The 22280-nt window shown below is 46.6% G+C and overlaps 1 protein-coding gene across 3 annotated transcripts in view; it reads left to right on the forward strand.

The window, feature by feature from the left end:
• The window catches only part of Extl3 (exostosin like glycosyltransferase 3), an 84483-nt gene that overhangs the window by 41643 nt on the left and 20560 nt on the right, over positions 1–22280 (forward strand). The window contains exons 1-2 of one of the 3 annotated variants that reach the window (XM_050152325.1): positions 4351–4719; positions 21293–21392. The gene's annotated coding sequence lies outside the window, so the exon portion shown is untranslated. Of the gene's footprint in view, positions 1–4350; positions 4720–21292; positions 21393–22280 lie in introns of those variants that run through there. The other 2 variants (XM_050152326.1, XM_050152327.1) reach the window with 2 other exon arrangements.

The following is a 22280-nucleotide window of genomic DNA, read 5'->3' on the forward strand; positions in this document are numbered from 1 at the left end:
AAGCTCTATTTATAGGCAGGTTTGGGATAATCTGTCACTTAGGCTAAGTTGAGTTGATCTAGGGGTAGACATGTGATCCAAATTGAAGCAATCAATCATTTGTCTTCTGGAAATTTCAAATTCGGAACTATTCGAGGCAGAATGCTGCTGGGAGACCCTGGGTCACTGTTGGGGACAAGAGGCATAATGGATCGATCCTCTTTTCCATAATTCCTAATCTCCTACCCTAATTTTTAGGGTAAATAGGGATCTCTTTATGTGGCTTCTAAATCACAGTGTAAACCTGTTTGTGATTAAATTCCAAAATGTAAAATAGGGACAAGTGTTGTAAAGTCCCATCTGTGGTGAGGCCAGTGAAGGCTAGCTTTGTTGTGTGTATCGTGACTTCAGCTCCTTTCCAGAACAACAACACTGCGGTTATGATAAAGATTTTTGAGCCAGGAATTTTGGTAATGAGACATTAAGTTCATGGGAGGAGTAAAGGGAACTTGATCCAGGGGCGGTATGAAAATTCTAAAAGGTGGGTGGTGGAGACCCTGGGTTACAGTGTCCTAGTCAGGGTTTCTATTGCTGTGAAGAGACACCATGACCAAGGCAACTTTTAGAAGGAAAACATTTAATTGGGCTGGTTTGCTTATAGTTTCAGAGGGTCAGGCCATTATCATCATGGTGGGGAGCATGGTGGCATGCAGGCAGACATGGTGCTGGAGAAGTAGTTGAGAGTCCTACATCTTGCAGGCAACAGGAAGTCAACTGAGACACTGGGTGGTATCCTGAGCATAGGAAACCTCAAAGCCCACCCCACAGTGACACACTTCCTCCAACAATGTCATACCCACTCCAACAAGGCCACACCTCCTAATAGCTCCACTCCCTAAGAAATTATGGGGGCCAGTTACATTCAAACTGCCACACAAGGCTTTAGGTCTTGGTGACATTGAAGATTATGCTTCTTCAATTTGGGGTTTCTGTTTTAGAAAAGATAGAAGTAAAGACATTATAAATTAGGATATTCTGGGAGAGCAAGGAGGAAGGGATAGAGATGAATTCACTGTGGGAAATAATAAATTTAATATCCTGGTGAAATAACTAGATTGTTCTGGTCAGGAATATGGGGTTCAGAGTTTGGACAACTTGGAGTCCTGGGCTCTGCCCTGCACCCTGTGACCCTAGGCACCTGTTTCCTGGAACTTTCTGAAGTTTTACTTCCCCTGCCACAGGGTGGTATCTCCTAGCCAGACTTTTAAAAAAGAGAGAGGAGAAACAGCAGGCACAGAAAGGGTGTATGTAACCTACTGCCTGGCAATTAAGTATTCATAAAATATGCATTCACGGGATGTTGCGGCTGTGAAGGAATCTAGGGCGCCACTGCAAAACAAGGAGGGAGTCCTGCAGCGAGGGAACTCTTGCCCGGTGGAACTGCTACTCCAGCAACTGCTCAAAGTGGCAAAAAAAGGAGGTGTTAGGAAAAGCCAAAGTCACAGAGCTGGTTTGGCACACTTTTTAGAAGGAGCAGGACCCAGGGCAGGAGGAGGGTTGTGGGGGAGGGGAGAGGAGGAGGAGCAGGCAAGGGCAGGTCGACTGGCTCCTGAGGATGAGGGTGCTGGGTGACAGCCAGAGAGCGGCAGCCAAGCCTAGAGTCCAATAAGTTTCAGATGGATCTTTTCTCTCCCTAACGCTTAGGGTTCAGTTACAGTCAAGTACATTAGAGTTAGAAACAGCCATGTATTACGTATTCAAATCCGCAGGATGACTGACTGCTCCAGGCAGCTGTTATCTGCAAGTCAGGTCTTGCCAATATGGAGATGAACCAACCTCTGGAAACTCTTACCTTGTCGCCTATCCTGCCCCTTTGCATACTGGGCTCTTGCTGCCTGCTGCTGCTATGTATCTCTCTGGAAGACAGCCAAGTAGACAACTGTAAAATGAACACTCAAGCTAAGTGGACCAAGCTTTCCCCCATTTTCAGTTCTTCAGCTTATAGCGTTTGCTCCTGCTTCCCTGACTTTCCTCAACAAATGGGAAAAAGTTATATTTTGGTACGTCAACATGGTAGTAAGGCTTTGAGACGTGTATATTCATTTCTTAGGGAAAGGGACAGGAAGAGGGCTAGGGTCCTGGAAACAAAATGGCCATCAAAGTCACCTGCAAGCCAGAGGCATTTGAATTCTTGTCTCTCAGATTCAAAGAATGAAATTCATGGAGCAGAGAGGGTTAGTTTTTTTTGGGGGGGGGGAGGAGTGTGAGGTAGGGGGTGTATTCTAGGGGACTGAAGGGAGGGAAAGAAGGCTGAGCTCCTGGGCAGTAGGAAGGGTACCAGGGTACCAGGGACGGGTGGGATCCCATTGAGCTTCACTGCTTGGGAGTTAATGGTGCTTTAGTGGACGAGGAAGGGAGGGAGTGGGCTGGTCAGTCCAGTTTTTATTCCAGGTTTCAATGTCCTTGAAGTCTGGGTCACAGCCTCAATATGGTTTCCAGGAAAGGGGTACTCTTTTGGTGGAGAAAGAAACAGAGACCCCCCCCCCCACACACACACACTTCCTGGCATCTTCAGCCTCAGGCCATGCATGGTAAAACCAGAGACACTAGATTAGACACTTGTGGCCTCTTTGGCCTCTGCACGGACAAAGTTATGGGCATTTGCAAGGGCATTTCCAGCCTTTAGTCAAGAAAGGTGCTAGTCACTCCCCTCCGTGCAATTGCCTAGTCAATTTCTATCTCCTGGTCTCAACTGTAGGAGAGAGGAGAGTAACGTGTCCTTAGCAGGGAAAGGAAAAAGAATGGTGTGTTAATGTTTTTTTTTAAATTTATTTATTTTTATTTATTTATTTTGCCAACTTGACACAAGCTAGAGCCCTCTGAGAACCTCAGGTGTGGATGCGGTGGTTCACACCTTTAATCCCAGCAGAAGGAGGCAGATCTCTGAGTTTCAGGTCAGCCTGGTCTACATAGTGAGTTACAGAAGAGCTAGGGCTATGTAGAGAGAGATCCTTTCTCAAAAATGTCCTTCCCCAAGTAGAGAGAGAGAGGAGAGAGAGGGAGAATGGGGGAGGTGGGAAAGGAAGAAAGGAGGAAGAAACTCCTCCATCAGACTGGCCTGTGGGCAAGGGGGGCATTTTCTGGATTAATGATTGATGTGAGAGAACCCAGCCCATTGTGGGCAGTGCCACCCTTGAGTGGTTGATCTCTAGTTGCATAAGAAGAAAACTGAGCCAGCCATGGGGGACAAGCCAGTAAGCAGCATTCCTCCATGGCCTCTGTTTCAGTTTCCTGCTCGCAGGGTCCAGCCCTGCTTTTGCGTTTCTACTTTGGCTCCTCTCAGTGATAGATGACTATTGGGATGTGTAAAGCTAATAAACCCCCCCCCCCCCCAAGTTGCTTTGGTCGTGGTGTTTTATTAGTGACAGAAAGTAAAATAGAACAGGTGGGAAAGAGCTGACCCCGACTTTGGAGACGCATGGAGAGGTCAGGAGGATGAGGAAAGTCCTCCAGAAAATAGGTTGCTTTGCAAAGGGAAGAGTGAGCTCACACTGTCCACTGTGGGAGTGGAATCCTGCTTTCTCAGCCTCCCTGTTCTGAGCAGTGGGTGTGGGCTGTCCCAGGAAGGGCAGGTGGAAGGGTCAACAGCTGTGACAGCATCGCTGAGGTGCAGTTCTCCTTAAAGGAACAGACCACCCAAGCACAGGGACGGATTTGAGCCAACCTCGCTGGGTGTGTCTGGGTTCTGCTGAGGAAGGCCTGGTGTAATAATAGCTTTGTTCCGGGGGATTAAAATAAATATGTTGAAGCAATCTGGTTTTAGGTTATGCTGCAATTGTGAATTTTCAAAGATGATTTTAAGCTGGGCAGTGGTGCATGCCTTTATCCCAGCATTCGGGAGGCAGAGGCAGGTGGGTCTACAGAGAGGCAGCCTGGTCTACAGAGTTGAGTTGCAGGGCAGCCAAGGCTACACAAAGAAGCCCTGTCTCGAAAACAAAAACAAAACAAAACAACAACAACAAAAGAGTCAAAACTATTTTCTAAATTAGCTCTGTTGACCCCATGTCACTTTTAGGATTGGCCTACCTCCATCCTCCATCTTTTTCTTTTAGGTATTTGAGGGAGTCTTGCCAATCCCAAAATTACTGGGGCTGGCTTTAAAGAATTTAAAAGGCATTCTTTTTAGTCCTCAATTCTCAAGAGATTAACCTGTTGTTTTTGCAAAGCCCAGGGTTTTTTGTTTGTTTTTGTTTACCCTAAGTAACCGCCCTGCCCTTTATTTGCAGCTAAGTATTTAAAAGTGTTTCAAAACTGTGGGTCATTGCTAGCGCGGACACTTCAACTGAACATAGGTTTATTTTTAGGCTGAGGAGTTACCCAAATTAGTGGGCTCCTCCTCAAGCCCGCAAGTCTGGCCCTACTAACAGTCACCCGCAATCGGCCTACGCCTAGGACCCCGGAGGGCAGAGCCCACCACCTCCTCTGCCCCCACCTCCGGGCGCGTCCGGAAAGTCACGAACACCTCTGCTTTCTTTTCTTCTAAGCAAACGCAGGTTCGGCTATTTCCGTCCCTGGTCTTCGGCAAGTTCCGCCCTTGCCGGTCGGAAATGGCCGCCGGCCGGCAGGGGGAGCGGAGGATTCGGCGCGGCCTGGGAGGCGCGCAGCCGGCAGCCAGAGCGGCTTGTGGGAAGCGGAGTTTTGGGCAGGAGACGGCGATGGCTCGTCTCTGACTGGAAGCTGGTAAGGGTCCGGGTGGCGTGGGAGCCCGATGACCCGGGCAGGGCAGGAGGGCTGGCGGGAAGGACCCGGCAGCTTCGAGCGCGCGGCCGTGGCGGGCGGGAGCGACAGTGGCTGTGCCCGGATCTGTTGTGGCGGCGTAGCCGAGTAGGCCTGCCCCGTGCCGGGGGGCCTCGCTCCGCTGGGGCCGGGCACTAGCGGCCCGCAGAACCATCTCCTTTGGAAACGCAGCCCTCACCTCCCGGTGCTCAGTTCCACATCTGGCTGGTTCTCCCTGCACAGCTGCGTGCTGCTGCCCGCCGGGCTTTTCTCTCCAGGTGGCCACTTCCTGCCAGGGGTCCAGGTGCTGCTGTGCTCTGTGTCTGTCTGGGGCCTGGGTGTGCCGCAGCAGAGGACGAGGGATGCAGGTCCATGCGCCCCGAATGGGGGGTGACCTCTCTGTAGGCGACAACCCCAGATCAGAACCTTGGGGATGAGCGGGGCAGCACCAGGTGCTTTCTCTGGCTCCACAGCGAGCCAGCTGCTTAGCCCCTGTTGATATACCTATGGCCCTCAGTCCATTGAAATTCGGTGGGTGCCAGCTCCTCCCAGCCTGGATTGTTGCTCTTTAAATTCGAAAAGCCTTTATCAGGTCCTCTTCTTTTGGGGAGGAGGAAACGCAGTATGTGATTTAAGAGATGGCTTTAGCTTTGTTTCTCTTCACTTTGTCTTGTTCTTTCAGTTGGAGAGTCTGGCATTTCAGCGCTGGTCTCCTAGATCCCCATTATATCCCTGTCCGTTCGTCCATCTGTCCGTCCGTCCATCCATCCATTTATCCATCTATCCAATGTTCCAACCACGAGTTTCCTGTCTATTGCTCAACAGTTAGTCTTCCCCTCTGGCCCAATGACTTTAATTCTGTAGAGTCTGGGATGGTGGTTCCTCCTTGGGAATTGGTAACCTTGAGTGAAACTTGCTTTTCTCAACAACTTGTTCCAGCAGAGGACTTTTAAATCATTTGTGATGAAAGAAACGCCACTTTGTTAAACTCTTACTTGGTGAGTTAAGTATACCCTTTCCTGTGAGAATTCCCTGCTCCTTGCCTGTGGGGAGCCTGAGGGTTGAAGTTGGTCGAATTGCTTTCTGGTGGAGACCTACAATTGTGGATCTTCAGAATTGTGTGAGTTTTTGTTTTGTTTAGTCATTAGAGACCGGGTGACACTGTAGCCCAAGCTGGCTCGGAGTTCTCAGTGAGCCTGTTGCTTCTGCATCTGTAGTGTTGGGATTGCAGGCTGGGGCCATGGCACCCAGACCTTGCGTCTTCAGAATTCTTGAGACATGGGTTAGGTCACCAGAGGTGAGGAGTAGAACTAACAAAAAGTTTGTGGTGTGGGTGTCTTCATTCTCTCACCCCTCATTTTTCTATAAGAAAAACCATTATTAAATATTTGGTGTGTGTTGGAATCCCTTAGTGACTAGGTCTGAGAGCTTTTGCCTGCGAGTGAAAAGACTCAGTGACCAGGTAGGAGACAAAGACAGGTTCTAGGTGAGGGGGAGGTCCAGAATATACTAGAAACTTTGGGAAGACAGTGTGCTGGCTGGAAAGGCTGTGCTGCGTAAAGGCGCAAGAGCAGGGTGTGATAGTTTTCACCTCTAATCCCAACACTAGGGAGGCTGAGGCAGGAGGCTGGCCATGAGTCCCAGACCAACCTGGTATACGTGGTGAGCTCTAGCCTAGCGGTCAAGGGAAAGTCAGTAAAAGGTGGTACAGGAGTTAGGAGCAAAGTGGTTGCTGTCCACCTGAGAAATAACTAAGTCTGTTTGCTTTTTACCTCTAGAACCCAGGGCTTCCCACATGCAATAGTGGCCAGCACACCATCCAGCTACAGCCCTGGCTCTGGTGGTGACTCTGGAGTGGGGTTAATGGGATTGTTGGAAGTAGAGTCAGATATCAGGCAGAAGAGCATCTCACCAGATGTAGCCCTGGGTGGGCAGAAACTGTCTTTGTATATGGTTTAGGGTGGAACAAGGACTAAGAACCAAGGTCCTTTAATTAAAACGTCTAAAGTGGCCTGCTAGTCTTTGCTGGAGAGCTAAGTTTAATTGAGAAAGTTTTGGGTGAGCTGTTTCTTTCCAGGCAAGCTGTGGCAACACACACCTGAAACAACATTTGCTAGGTGGTCAGGAGCATCAGGAGCCTGAGGTCATCCTTAGCTGTGTAAGCTGTGTAACCTGGACTACATGAGACCTATGTCAAAAAACAAAACAAAACAAAAAAGCCAATAAGCAAACCATCAAATATTTTATTTACTTTTGTTTACTGTTGGTATCTGTTTCCTTTAAAAATCTGTAATAACAAGGTAGCTGGTATGTTATAGGTTCTGGAAGTAGCAAATTGTGGGCAGATGAAACTGAGAACTTAGGACAGAGGTCTTGTCATCTGTAGCATGGCCCTCTCCTGCCTGAACCAGTCACCTGCTCCTTGCATGTTTGCAGTCTTTATTTCTATAAATAGGTGTAAGAGAAGCAGGATCTAGAAAACACACAAACCCTATAACCTTGAAGTACAGACGGACAGAGAGACTCATTTAGTATCGCGGCTCCTCTACATAGGCCATAATAAGCGGTGTAGAGTATTGCTGAGAGGCATCCAGATGACCCCTTAAAGTCCCAGGGATGGAGCCTTAGAAAGGAGGACGGTAGAGTCTATTGAGGAGCAAGAGCAGCACCTTCATAATATAGAGCAGAATCCAATGCATCCAGTGATTAAAACCTGCCTGTATCCATCGGCCAGTGAGCAAAGCTGTGCTCGCAGTATAGCGGGGAAGAGCAGGCGGGCTAGCTCCGGTGCCTGCCCTAAGTATCGCCTCTCATTAGCTCACTCTTACTTTTGTATATTCTTCCGTTTAGCTGGGCCTAATACCTTTGAGATTGGTCACGATGTTAATGATTAACATCCAGACGGTCGCCTTGTGGACACTTTACCCTGTTATCCTGTCCTCTCCCATGGCATCATCGGAAGTGCTTTCAACTCCTTTTAAATATTTTCTTTTTCAGTGAAAATATTTCATATCCCAAGGGAGGAATACAGAACAGAAATAGGTTGGGACTATTAAGCCCTCAGCATATGTAACAAGACGGTTAAAATATGTAAACCCATGGGGCTGGAGAAATGGCCTGTGTTTAAGAGTGCATGCTGGGGGGCTGGAGAGATGGCTCAGTGGTTAAGAGCATAGCCTGCTCTTCCAAAGGTCCTGAGTTCAATTCCCAGCAACCACATGGTGGCTCACAACCATCTGTAAAGAGGTCTGGTGCCCTCTTCTGGCCTGCAGGCATACATACAGACAGAATATTGTATACATTAAATAAATAAATAAATATTTAAAAAAAAAAAAAAGAGTGCATGCTGTTCTTGTAGAAGACCTGAAGTTTGATTTTAGCGCCTGCATCAGGCAGTTCACAACTGCCTGGATCTCCAGGTACAGGGAACCAATACCCTTCTGACCTCCTTGGGCACATATACAAGCACACATATACATACAAACAAATAATACATGTCTAAAAATAAATCTAAAATATAAACACAATGTAATGATGGATTATAATAGTGTTTTTTTTAACTTTATAAGTTCTTTGCCATCTTTGTATTTTTGTTTTTTTTTTTCCCTCCTTCTTCCATAGAATTTATTCTTTAGGGGATGGAGAAGATGGCTCAGCTGTTAAGAGTCCTGGCTGCTCTTCCAAAGGACCCGGGTTCAGTTCACGTCACCCACATGGCAGGGTCTGTAATTCCAGCTCCAGGGCATCCGAGACTGTCACACAGATACACATGTAGGCAGAACACCAATGCACATAAAATAGAAATAAGTGAAAATCATTAAAAAAAAAAAAAAGAATTTATTCTTAGCTCTGGCTGTCCTGGAACTCACTCTGTAAACCAGGCTGGCCCTGAACTGAGTGATCCACCTGCCTCCTCCTCCTGAGTGCTGGAGTTAAAAAGGCGTGTGTGCGCTGCTGCCCACATTCCCACCCTTACCCCCCCCCCCCACCATCAGCTTAAGAATTTATTTTTTAAAGTCACTGAGAGGCTGGAGAAATGACTCAGATAGGCGTGTATGTATTGCCTTTGCAGCAGACCTGGGTTTGGATCTCAGCACCCACATGCTGACTTCCAACCATCTGTAACTCCAGTTTCAGGGGATCTGATGCTCCCTTCTGACCTCCGTAAGCACCGGGCATGTATGTGGTACACCTCCATACTTTCAGGCCAAACACTCATACACATAAAAAAATGAGATAAATAAATCTAAAGACCAAGTCGCTGATAGATAAGAGGCTGTTACCAGATTGCTGTGTGGGGGCCGGGGGAAAGGGGAGTCTAGGGAGAAGACCCGAATGAATCTGGACCCAGCAAGTGGTCAGGTTCTTAAACTGGTCCGCAGTATTTACTGACCTGTCCCCTTCTGAAACCTTACCGTGAAGTCGCCATCCCAGCTCGGAGACTCGGTCCAGAAGGCATTTCCTTAGATCCAGCTGTGACTTTTTGTTTCTTAGCATCACCATTATGGACTACAGAGAAGAATCCCATATGTGGGGAGACAGTCACCATGTTTCCTTCTTAGCTTTGACACAGGTTGCACACTGGTGTTTGTTTGAGTAAAATAAGGCCTTCCCAACTTACACAGAAATGTCTAGAAGTAGGGAGATTTCGTGTTGAAAACCTACTTTTGTCTTCTCTGGAGGAAACTGTTGTAGGATTTGTGCTGCACAGGTGTTGGCGGACTGCATTTTGCCGTCTTTACTGGCCAACCGAGCTTGTCTGTCTCTTTTTAAATTTTTTTTTTCTTTTTATATGCATTGGTGTTTGAGGGAATTGGATCCACTGGAACTTGAGTTACAGACAGTTGTGAGCTGCCATGTGGGTGCTGGGAATTGAACCCAGGTCATCTGAAAGAGCAGCCAGTGCTTTTAACCGCTGGGCCATCTCCTCTCTGGCCATCTCTCTCTCTCCATCTTGCCAGTCCGTTTGACTCTTAAGGCCTCTGCTGTCCTCAAAGTAGTTCCATTTCCACCAGCTGTTTCTCGTTTGACGGTTTTCAATCCCTTTGCCAGCCTCTGAGTCCTCTGGCCTCCATTTACTGTGTTAATGGCCTTCAAGTGTGGCGCTCAGCACAGATGGCAGAATTCTGCACACGCTGAGGACACAGCCACCTTTGCTTTTCAGTCTCCACTTTGGGGGGAGGAGGGGGCAGACGGGGCGGGGAAAGCAAGACCAAATTCAAGCTGATGGGCTTCTCCTAAATAGTTGATTTCCTTGCTTTACTGATTGCGGTAGCTCTGCCTGTGCTCAGTTAAATGCAATCTTCCCCGTGCAGTTTGAGATCAAAGTGCTCGCTTTGTCTTTATCTCTATTGGATTTCCTCTGCAGAAATCCAGCTGATAGCTTTTGTATCTTGGGTTTTCTCCCAGTCTTGACTGACTCCTCCCATCGTGACTTCCTTTATGTCTTAGTTGTAAAACACCAAGAGCACTGTGGCTTTGAATGAAGAAAACAGTTGATAAGGGCCCCAAACTTGTGATTAATGAACTCTATGGAGAACGGAGGTGGGGTCAGGGAGGGGTGCTTAAAGGAACATGCCATGCACAGGGGGTGAGGACCCTCCCTGACTTGATTTGACACAGTGGCCTTCCAATAAAAAGCCTGTGAGCATCTGGGCATTTTCTGGGCAAGGTACTTGTAAGTCAGTGGAGTCCTAGAGTCCTGAGGATCTTTGAGGCCAATTGCTCTAGTCTTTTCCCTTTAGGAGTTAAAAAGGGACTAAGTGGTGGCTCCTGAGTGGTGCCAGGATCATCAGGAGTTCGAGGCTTGCCTGGGTTACATAGACTCTACCTCAAAAAAAAAAAAAAAAAAAAAACAAACAACCAACAAACAAAAAACCCAAAGTGCCAAGGGCGTATGAGTTAGGAAGAAGGAGGCTTTGTAAAGGACTGGTGAGTCAGAAAGATGGCAGTGATAACGCAGGGTAGAACTCTGTTCCCAATAGTCACAAGCTGGATTACAACTGCTTTCGCTTCAGCTCTGCATCTCATTAGGAGAGAGGTCCAGGCTACTAATGCTACCGACTCTACAGGCCACAGAACAAAGGAAAAGTCCTGTATCCCTGAGAAATGGAAGCCTGAGAAAGACCAGCTCAGTCTTTGTCATGCCACAGCTTGACTGTTCCAGAAAAATTCACTAGCACATTGTGCCTGAAGACCTTATTAAACTGCTCTTTGTAAGTCTGGCTGTTCTGGAGCTCATGTAAACTAGGCTGGCCTCAAACATACCGAGCTTTGCCCCTTTAGTGCTGGGATATTAGAGAGAGAGAAAAAGAATAGGAAGAATGAAAAGATCCTGTGTAAGTTTGTAAAATAAAAGAGCCACAGGTGGTGTTTTGTCTCTGTGTGTTTTCTAATCAGATACATGGTTTCAAATATTATTTACCACTAATATATCATTTAACATGTTTCCATCTTATTGAAAATTATTGAAAAGTTTGCAGCCTGATGTCCATATAAGAAACATATTTTACACTTAGCCATTCTTAACTTCTTGGATGTTTTGTTGTATATATTGTAGAAAGAATGCTGAGGCGTTTACATCTTATGTGTAGGTCTTTAGCACATAGAATATATTCCTAGAAAATGAAATTGCTAAGTCAAAGATGGGAAAAGCTAAGACTTAGATCATAAATGACCTCTATTTGCACCTGTCCTTAATGTTTTAGTATCCTTAATGTTTTAGTATAGACATTCTTTTTTAAGATTTATTTATTATGTATACAACATTCTGCCTCCATGTATGCCCACATGCCAGAAGAAGGCACCAGATCTCATTACAGATGGTTGTCAGCCACCATGTGGTTGCTGGGAATTGAACTCAGGACCTCTGGAAGAGCAGCCTGAGGCATCTCTCCAGTCCCTAGTATAGACATTCTTGCAGGCCATTTTCTTCCTGTTCTTGATTCTGGCTTTCTGGAAGTGGAGTTAAGGGTCAGGACAGCCTCCATTTGCCAAACTGTATTTCAGGAAGGTGTGTGACCCTGGATTCTGGTAAGTAGCAGAGGGCAAACCGTTCTTTGCTGACCCATTGGTGGAAAGCATCACTGTATTTGTTAGAAATGTTTCTCTGCCTGGAAGGCACACTTTTAAACAAGCTTATTTGACTCCCCTTCAGCCCTTCCTTTTAGTAACTTCTTTATCTTTTGGCCACTGTTAATGTTTCTGCCCTTTAAACTTTGGTCAGGTAGCAAATCAGCCTTTTGATTGACACACAGACAGACAGACACACCCCTTTGATTTGTAGGTAATTGTGTTGAACTGCTGTGTCTGGGCTGTTGTGTGTTTAGGTTCGTAGGAAAGTGACCATGTTTAACTTGAACTGAAGTGACTGGCGTGCTTTCCTTTTCTTCTTATGCTTCAGATGTGACAATTTTTACTTCATCTGGAAGTTTTTATTCTGGTTTGTCATAGAAATTCTCCCCCTGTAGGTAATTATCACATTATTTACTGAACTTTCCAGCATGTACTTAAAAAAGACTGCAGCAAAATATTTTCCTCTTTCCACCTTCCCTTCTTTCCTCATTTGTTACGTAGCTCAGACTGGCCTCAAGCTCACCATCCTTGTCCTAAGTGCTGATTACAGGAGTGCACATGCCCAGTTTATCCTTTTCTTTTAATTACAAAACTAGTACATACCTATTGAGTAAAAGGAATGGAGGCCTAGCGTTTCTTGTCAGTAAACAGATAGTAGATGAGTGAGAAGCTGTGCACAGGGTGCTAGGCCGCACAGACCTGGGCTTGTGTCTGCCTCCTCAGCTTGTTGGCTGTATTTTCTTAAGCAACTTTCCTGGCCTCCACCATTCACCACTTCTTTGTCTGGAAAGCAGAAATAACACTGTCCCCCCCACCCCCATGGCTTCTGAAATGATAAGAAGTGTGAATTGAGTTTTTTGGGGAGTACACTGCCCCCCCCCCAGTGGCTTCTGAAATGATAAGGAGTGTGAATTGAGTTGTTTGGAGGACGCTGTGCCTGGCACAAGGAACTGCCCCTGGATGCGGTGCCTCTGGCTTTCTGCTTTAATCTAGGTGTAGTGCTGTTTCTCTTCCTCAGTTGGCTTTAATTATATAATCATTCCCATGCCATTGGCCTTTAAAACAAGTCAGGTCTTTTGGCAGTAGCGGTAACCACGATGTGTGGAGAATCCATGCTTGGGTTCTGATAGGATTCTGCCACTTAATGAGGCAATTTTAGCTGAAATGGGAAAAAGAAAATGGTACTATAAACATGGATGGGTAGGTAGGTTTTGGGTGTACAGACTAAGACACACTTGGTAGATCATTTTCTCTTTTAGTAAAAAACACTTTAAATACGAAGAAAGTGTTGGCTTTAATCATTGTTTATGGTTATAGTGTAGTACAGCCAGGGAGAATGTAGAAGTCCTGTGTGTGTGCATATGGGACATGGACACACCCTTAGATGAATGTGATCATAAGTGCTACCATTCGTACCATAGTGGACAATGGGCTTTGGTTTGTCGTGTGCAGTGCAGTGACATCCACCTGTAAGGTTGATGGAAGATCGGGGCGGTGTATTGAGGAATGGAATAGACTTAACCTGGCACATAGTGAGCATTCAATAAATGTTGGCTCACAATTTAATTGAGAGCCATGTTAAGCACATGGAGGGTTTCAGTTGGAAACACCTGGAAAGGGCCTAGTGCCTGGCAGCCCAAGTGGAACCAGCCACTCCTTTGTGCTTCTCCATCTCTGAGTATTTTGGCATAATTTTCTCTGCTTCCTCTTTGTCTCCCCTCCCTCCAGCTTTTTTGGATATAACCGTTGAAAGACACTAAAGAAGACCCAAGTAAACAGGTGTCCCAAATCTATATGGTAGGGCATCTCAGAGCATTATTCTTAAAGGAAGAATAGTCAGGGCAGTAGTTGTGATATGAGTGTATCAATAAACTTTTGAAAGCAAGGTCCCGGTACAGCAGAATAATATTCCTGCCACTTTAGGAGCCGCTAGAGGAGAAGGTGTAGCTACAGAGGAGGGGGTGATGGGGGCTGGGAGGGGGAGGACGACAAGAGGTGATGTGGGAGAGGGCAACAGGAAGGAGGAGGTGGCAGAGGAGATGAGGTGATGGGGGGGTGACAGAAGGGAGGAGGTAGTGGCCGAGGGAAGGAGAGGTGGCAGGGAAGGAGGAAGTGGGAAGAGGGAGTTGACCAAGGAGGAAGCAGGAGGTGTTTAGGGGGATAGGGATAGGTGACAGAAGAGGAGGTGATGATGGGGGAGGAGGAGGTGATGGGGAGGTGACAGAGGGGAGAACAAGGTGCTGGAGGAAGGAGGTGATGGGGAGAAAGAGGTGGGGGAGTGACAGGGGAGGAGGTGACAGAGGGGAGGAGGCTTTAAATTTCAAAATTGTCTGGGGATGAAAATGCCAGCTGAGAGTTTGAGTAGAATCTTAGTAATAGCTGCCATTTCTCTGAGAGGGATTTAAAAACTAGAGAAAAAGAATTGTTTCTCTAAGGAGTTTTTAATCTGGTTGAAGAAGAATCAGTTGAAATGATGAAACTAGGTTTTGAACCATATGATACTAAATTGAGTCCAGTGAGATCTTAGGGAGTTGCCAGTCCCTTGTATTTTGAAAAACTTTATGGAAGCTGTTAAGACTTAAAGTGGGCACAAAGGATAGTGGCTATAAGGTTTGGGTTGGTGGCCAAAGGAGTACAGTCTACTGGGGACTTTGGGAGTCCCCAAGGGAACCCTGCACGGCAGGAACAGGGAGACTAGGCAGAACACCATGCCTGGGCAGAGCACCATGCGTGGCCCTGGCCGTGATCCACCTGGTGATAAGCAGTGTCCGACTGGGCACACTGGACTGTTGGCGTGTGGACAGAGCAGTGTGGCTGCAGAGAGCTCTGGTAAACAGACCAGGATCGAAACTACAGGCGGCCTCCCACAAGAAGATACTTAGTTCTCTACATTGTCTGTTTAAGAAAACCTTCAGTTGCATTCCTAACTGCAGCAACAGACTCTGGAGTCTCAGGGACTTGTATATAGAGTCTGTCTTCCTTATATCTGCTTGGTATGGCGCTCTCTCTCTCTCTCTCTCTCTCTCTCTCTCTCTCTCTCTCTCTCTCATTTTTTTCGAAATAGGGTTTCTCTATGTAACAGCCTTAGCCGTCTTGCAACGAGCTCTGTACACCAGGCGGCTTTGAACTCACAGAGATCCGCCTGTTTCTGCCTCTCAAGTGCTGGGATTAAAGACGTGTGCCCCATTACTTGGCTGGTATGGCTCTCTTTTAGTGGGATAGTGTTTTCCTATCATTTTCTGGTAGGAGAGAGAGAATTCTCACCTGCTCTTAACTACCAGTCAGTATAAAGGACAGATTGCTCCGGGTCACTTTCCCAGACCTGGCCTTCTGGCTTTGCCCAGGCAGTAGAGTGGAGAAGTGGTGAGCAAAGAGATAACTGAGTCTGTCCACCTCTCTGTCACACGGTTCCCAGTGAGCCCCGTAAATGGCAGCTTTGATTCTGTTCCTTGGAGAATGTATTATCCTCTTTCTAGCGAACAATGATTTACAAAATGGCAAGCCATTCTTACTACAACCCAGCAATTTCACGTGGAAAAACACTGTGGCTCTCTGCAGAAACACCCAGGGAGGCCTTGATCGTAATGGGAACGAGAAGCACCTGTCTAACAAAAGGGGCTTACCTAGTGCACCCCCTTTCTGTATGGGTGGGATTCAACTACCAGTGCCTTCAAGGTAGGATGTCTCATGGTAGGAGAGCAGAGGGGGTTTGTTTTCATTTTTAAAACTCTTGCTGACCTTAAACTGGCTGTGTAGCTAAGGGTGACCTTAAACTCTTTTTAAATCGTGTGTGTATGTGTGTGTCTATGCGTGCCTATGAATGCCGTGCCCTCGGAATGCAAGAGGACATTGGAGCCCCTGGAGCCTCTGAGGTGGGAGCCAAACTCAGGTCCTCCACCGAGCTACGTCTTCAGACCTGACCTTGAGTTCTTGGTTCTTCTGCTTCCACCACGTCTGGCTTAACAGCTCTTAATATAAGGGGGAAAATCAGGTTGCAAAAGAGAACATACGGTGTCCTAGTTTTGTTAGCATGTATGCGTGGATAAAGGAAGCCGCTGCCTTTGGCAAAATAGCATTTCTGTTTCCCTCCATAAAGAGACATAACTTCTCATTAAAACGTACAAGTGAAGGGGAGGATGCAAGGGCTTGGAATCTAAGAATCTGGGCAGTGTGCTGGGGTGACCACACCTGAGGTGTTACCCTGAGTTTGTGAGCAGTAGAATGGAGACACCATGTGAGAGAATGGGTCTTCAAAGGGCTGAGTGTCCAGGAAAGCAGTAGGGGGACAGAGAGTTTCTGCCACAGGCACGCAGATGCCCCTCTTAGCCCGGGCTGTGGGTTGTCAAGAGGGGGAAATAGCCACCAAGAAAGCATGACTGTGGTTTCCTGTCTGTGGATTTTGTGTTCATGTTTATCATTGCTGTGTGGTGTGGGAGAATCTCTAGGTTGTGAAGCTGACGTGAGACCAAAGGCTGATAATAAGGCTGGCTGGATGTCCAACAGACTGTTCTAGACGGGTGCACAGAGGTTTCTCAGAATAAACGCCCTAAAGAGGGACTGAATAGAGGGTTACAAAGGAAGTGATCTGCCGCCCAATAAGAATCAGCAGCTAGAATAGGTGAGCCAGGGAAGATAAGGAGTGGGTACTGTCACACAGCGAGGGAATGGAGGCTTGACTTAGTTGTCAGTTAAAGCCTACAGGTAGATGAGTGGTGATGCTGGCAGAGGAGATAACTGACTAGTGAGGCAGACAGAGCTGAAGGCCATGGCCCGTGGGCTGCATCTGGCTCCTGGCTTGCATTTGTCCTTTTTTTTTTTTTTTTTTTTTTTTTGAGATAGGCTCTCATTTGAATTCACCTGCCTCTGTCTCCTGAGTGCTGGGATTAAAGGCGTGTGTCACTGTGCTCATCAAGTGTTTTGCTATTTATAGTTTGCAATGTAAGAATGAACATTTTAAAAGGGGTTGTCTTAATTTTTTTTGTTAAGATTTATTTATTATGTATACAGTGTTTTGTCTGCATGTATGCCTGAAGGCCAGAAGAAGGCACCAGGTCTCATTACAGATGGTTGTTAGCCACCATGTGGTACTAGGAACTGAACCTGGGTCTCCTGCAAGAGCAACAAGTGTTCTTAACCACTGAGCCATTCTCCCAGATCCTTCCACCCTTTTTAAAAAGTCTTGAGATATGCTGCAGAGGCTCTAAGTGACCCCCACGCATACTAAAATATTAGTTGTCTGGCACTTTGCTGAAAGTTTCCCAATTCCTAAAGTAGACAGATATGAAGAAACTGCCAGAAGGCAGCACAAAGGGCAGAGTGAAATTATGAAAGTATGAAAGAGATGAGAAGGGAGGAGGCCGGCATAGGCTCTGGCAGGTAGCGGATGGAAGCTCAAGGGAGAGAGAGAGGTGTGGGAGGGGGCAGAGTGTATTCAGAGACCGTGGATTATAAGTTTCCAGGTTAGTGAGCGGCAGGAGCTCCAAGATTCAGAAAGTTCAGAGTCTTCAGCAACAGCAGAGCATGGGGCCGGGGAGATGGCTCAGCTGGTGAAGTGCTTGACACACAAGCAGGAGAGCCTAGGTTGGATCCCAGCACTCCTGTAACAGCCAGGTGCGGTGGCATGCTGGCATGCATCTGTGCTGGGAGGGAGGCTCACACATCCTTGGGAACTTGCTGGTTGGCCAGTCTAGCTTAATAGACCTAAACTCCAGGTTTGGTAAGAAACCTTCTCTTAAAACGTGAAATCGGAGCTGGGTGGTAGTGGCACAAGCCTTATATCTCAGCACTTGGGAGGCAGAGGTAGGCAGATCTCTGTGAGTTTGAGGCCAACCTGGTCTACAAGAGCAAATTCTATGACAGTCAGGACTGTTAGGCAGAGAAAGCCTGTCTTGAAAAACTAAAGAATAAACAAAACAAAACAAAACAAAAAGTTAAGATCAGCTTGAAAAAGACACCCAAGGTCAATTTCTAGCCTCTGAATGTGCCTTGTGCTACCCCACACCCCATACAGAAAAACACATACAGGAGCCAAACCCATCCAGTGGGGTCAGACTGCCCACGAGGCACACGTACAGATGGATTGACATCTCACTTTGCAGCGACAACGATAATTCCAGAGGGTTCTCCAGAGTATGGTGGAAAAGAAAAATTGTATATGAGGAAGAAAGCAACAGCCTGAGGGAGGAATGAAGCACGGAAGAGGAAAGAATAACATGCGCAAAGAAAGGATGGGCGCGAACACCGTGAGCTCTGTTGACAACCGTGAGTGGAGCACCATGTGCCTGCTCTGGGTGCACAGGCATGCCCTGAGGAAGGCCGCTGTCAGAAGCATGCTAAACCTTCAGCCTGGTTAGGGCAAGACTGTGCTTTACATGTTGAGGGTGACCACTGAAGAGCACAGACAGTGCGCTTTTCCTTAGTGTGAGAGGGGACCGTACCAGTTCTGATGATAAAACATCTGCAGACATTCAGGATCCTTCTATAAAGTGGGACAGTGTTTGCTTGTCCTGCCACATCAGTGCTTCTCTACCTCCCTGATGCTGCAGCCCTTCAGTACAGTTCCTCGTGTTGTGGAGACCCCAACCGTAGAGTTATTTTCGTTTACTATTTCATAACTAATTTTGCTACTGTTATGAACCATAAAATAAATATTTGTGGTTTCTGATGGTCTTGGGCGACCCCTGTGAAGGGGTCATTTGACCCTCAAAGGGTCACAATCTAGAGTTGAGAAGCCCTGTGCTATGTGCTTTAAACCATCTCTAGATTACTAGTAATACCGTATTAGTCTGTTTTTTCTTGTCACAAAATACTAGAGGTTGAGTAATGTAGAAGATAGAGGTTTATTTAACTCGCAGTTTTTTGTTCATTGGGAATTTCATACATATATACAATGTATTTGATCTTACCAGCCCCGCACATCTCTTTCCAGCTTCTTGTCCTCTTTTCATAACCCAGCGTCCATTGGTGCTTCTCTTGTGCATGGCTGTAGGGCCACTTAACAGGGCCGTTTTCCTGATTTCTATCCAGCAGGGTTTTCAGTAGCACCTCAGCTAGGGGTGGGACTTCAGGTCCTTGTCTGTCCTCTTGGAGTTTTGAATGGCTTGTTCTCATTCATAGTTTTTTGTTTGTTTTGGTTTTTTGTTTTGTTTTTTTGAGACAGGGTTTCTCTGTGTCCTGGCTGTTCTCGAACTTGACTTTGTAGACCAAGATGGCATCAAACCCACAGAGATCCACTTGCTTCTGCCTCCCAAGTGCTGAGATTAAAGGTGTGCGCTACCACTACCTGGCTTCTTACTCATAGTTTTTGAGATTGAACATTCAAAAGACATAGTGCTGGCTTTGGCAAATGCCCCTTGGCTGTGTTGCCTTTCTGGGCCAGGGGCATTCGAGCTAGAGCATCCTAAGTGAGATTATTAAAAAACCCAAATTTGGTAATACACAGGATAAGTTGGCAGACTATGGTTGTTATGGGCTAGAACCAGGGTGAAGGAAGAATAATAACTAAAAAGGGGAAAGTGTAAAGTATAAAGATTATTATAAAGCATTATTGCAAACATTATCATGATTATGATTGCAATAAAAATGACAGGCTTGGCAGGAGACTAGACATAGGAGCTGGAGCTTGAAAATAGCTGATGCTTGTAGCCTTTTATGTGACAAACCCAGAAGGGTGGTGCCTGCATGCTGTCTCTGAGTTTGGTAGTACTTCTGAGCAAAGGTACTGTTGCTTTTCTGATGGAAAAACTGTCTCTCATGGTAAAATGGGCATTTCACTATGGGGTTCCATCCAGGGCTGGCTGCTTTGACAGTCTGTGTCTTTCCTGAATATAGCACGTTGTTTCTGACTGGGGGGGGGGAATGTAGAATTATGGGCAGAACTAAAAGCTGTTTGGAAAAATGAAGTCCTTGAAGTGACTATGACCCCAGGAGAGGCAGGGTGCAGAACAGCGAGGCAGGTATTGAGGGTGTAGCTTGTAGGAGATATGAGCATAGGTGAGGCCTGACATCATGAAAGCAGATGGACTCATTAGCAGATGATGCCGAGAGCCTTCCAGAATACTTCTCAGTATGAGGTGGGAGGAAGACTGGATGTCCCCAAGACAGAAAAAGAACGTGAGTCAAAGATGTGGGTGGGATACTAAAAATGTCCTTCCATAGAATTAAGGGAAGAGACAAGGAAGTGATCAGTGACACAGTTCATTCATTAACTCTCAGTGGACACAGTGGCAACACAGCAAGGCTGAGCAGATGAGGGTCCCGCTCTTAGGGAGTAGGGTTTAGTAGGGTTTAGTGTGGGAGGTGGGAAGAAGGAACGAAAGCGTGGGGAGGGAGCAGAAGGAAGGGAAAAGAAAGGGGAGAGAAAGGAGAAAGAAGAAAAAAAATAGGTTAATTTCAGAAAGTGTCGGGCTCATAAGAAAGGCAACTTTAAAGTGAGAGCATCAAGGAAATGGGCCTGAAGCATGAGGGTCAATGGGAAAAGCAGAAATTTCCAGAGAGTAGCAGGGACGAGGACTTCAGGTGGTACAGAACTTGGTGTGGGTGAACTAAAGGGGGGCAGCGTAGCTCAGTTTGAATGAGCTGGGGGACGGTGACCACGAAATCGGTGCAGTGAGAAGCCCCGCAGTGTTCCTAAAGGAAGGAGAACCGAGTAGTTTGCAGTATATGGGGGCAGTGCAGGCAGGGATGGGCCCGTGGTGGGTGAGGATTAGGAAGATGCACAGTGCACTTGCACTGAGAACCACCGGGAATCAATCGCCTTAGTGTGTTGGCCTTTATTTCTAGATGAGGAGAAGAGAGTTCATGGTTTCTCTTCATTTTATGCTTGAGAACTCTTAAGTTGATGGTTAGGAGACAGAGTCCACACAATTGGCCACTGATTGCTCTTTTGGCTCATGCTGGTGGATGAGGTAGAACTTAGTGGGTGAAATTCTTTAGAATCAGCGTTGGCTTCCATTTGAACATTTATCTCCATTGTCATCTCTGCTTGTGTGTTGGGCATGCTAGGAGTACTGCTGCCCAGATGCGTGGAACCCAGGGTTCTCTTGCCTTTGTTTCCTCTGTGCGGGATGAGAGGTCTGCCTGCACACCTGGCTCACGACTGATGCTGGTCCATTTATGCCTCCAGATGCTCCTCCCCTGCCTCCTGTTTGTCCTGAGCTCCATTCTAGTGTAAACATCTCTCCTATCCAGAGCTCTGTGCATCCTCTGGAAAGCTCTTGTATGCTGCCCACATTTTATAACATTTTGCCTTATACTCTCCAGCATGTCAGCAAGTCACAACTGCCCGTGAGAAAATTCCCCATTGTCTTAGTGTTTGTCGGTAGTACCTGCTCACTCCAAAGAGCTCTGCTTAGCCGTGTGCTCTGTGACTGCTGAGTCCGCAAGGGAAGCCTTTTCAGGAAGACTAATCAACAGCACCTTTCGTAGTGAGCACTTTTCAAATAGTCTCTATTTTCTCTTTAAGCCAGGAGAGCAAGCTCTGGTGTCAATGACTACAAGAACTCGTATGTTGAAGCACAATGCTACTACATAAGGCAGAGAGAGGAAGAATGCTGCCCAGTAAGGTGAGAAGGTCGCACTGGCCGCACGACCTGGATTCTGTCTTGTCTTCTCTTTATTTACTCATTGTTACAGTTGAATAAAAGGATAATGTGGGTTCTTTAGAAATGTGGTTCGTGAGTTGGGCATAGTGGTGCACACCTTTAATTCCAGCACTCAGGAGGCAGAGGCAGGTGGATCTCTGTGAGTTTGAGGCTAGCCTGGTTTACAGAGTGAGTTTAAGAATAGTCAGGGCTACATAGAGACCCTGTTTTCAAAACAAAACAAAATAAACAAAGAAATGAAGGTCTTGCTGTGGGATGTTTGACTGGATGTTATCTATTTGGGTGTGAAGATTTGTTTTCATATTTATTTTTTGAGGCAGGGTCTCACAATATAGCCCTGTCTGGCCTAAAATTCACTGTGTAGATCAGGGTAGTTTCAAGCTCAGCTAGATCTACCTGCCTCTGCCTCATGAATTCTGGTATTAAAGGTGTATGCTACCACACTCGCCCCTAAAGATTTGTGTTTGTTTTAAATCATGTGTTTGTGTGTGGATTTGTGCACATAAGTATGGGTGTTTGTGGGGGCCACAGGCTTTGCAGCCCCTGGAGCTGGAGTTGCAGGTGGTTGTGAGCCACCCCATGCGAGTGCTGGAAACCAGGCTTGGATCCTAGCAAGAGCCGTAAGCAATCTTAACTGCTGAGTGATTGTTTCGGTCCCTGTTTATCAAGTTTAAATTATCCAAATTTAGTGTTTTTTTTTTTTTTTTTTTTTTTTTTTTTTTTTTTTTTGGTTTTTTGAGTCAGGGTTTCTCTGTAGCTTTGGAGCCTGTCCTGGCACTAGCTCTTGTAGACCAGGCTGGTCTCGAACTCACAGAGATCCGCCTGCCTCTGCCTCCCGAGTGCTGGGAT

Source organism: Alexandromys fortis, unplaced genomic scaffold (assembly GCF_014885135.2).
Source record: "Alexandromys fortis isolate MF-2015 unplaced genomic scaffold, M_Fortis_MF-2015_v1.1 scaffold_75, whole genome shotgun sequence".
Taxonomy (NCBI): Eukaryota; Metazoa; Chordata; class Mammalia; order Rodentia; family Cricetidae; genus Alexandromys; species Alexandromys fortis.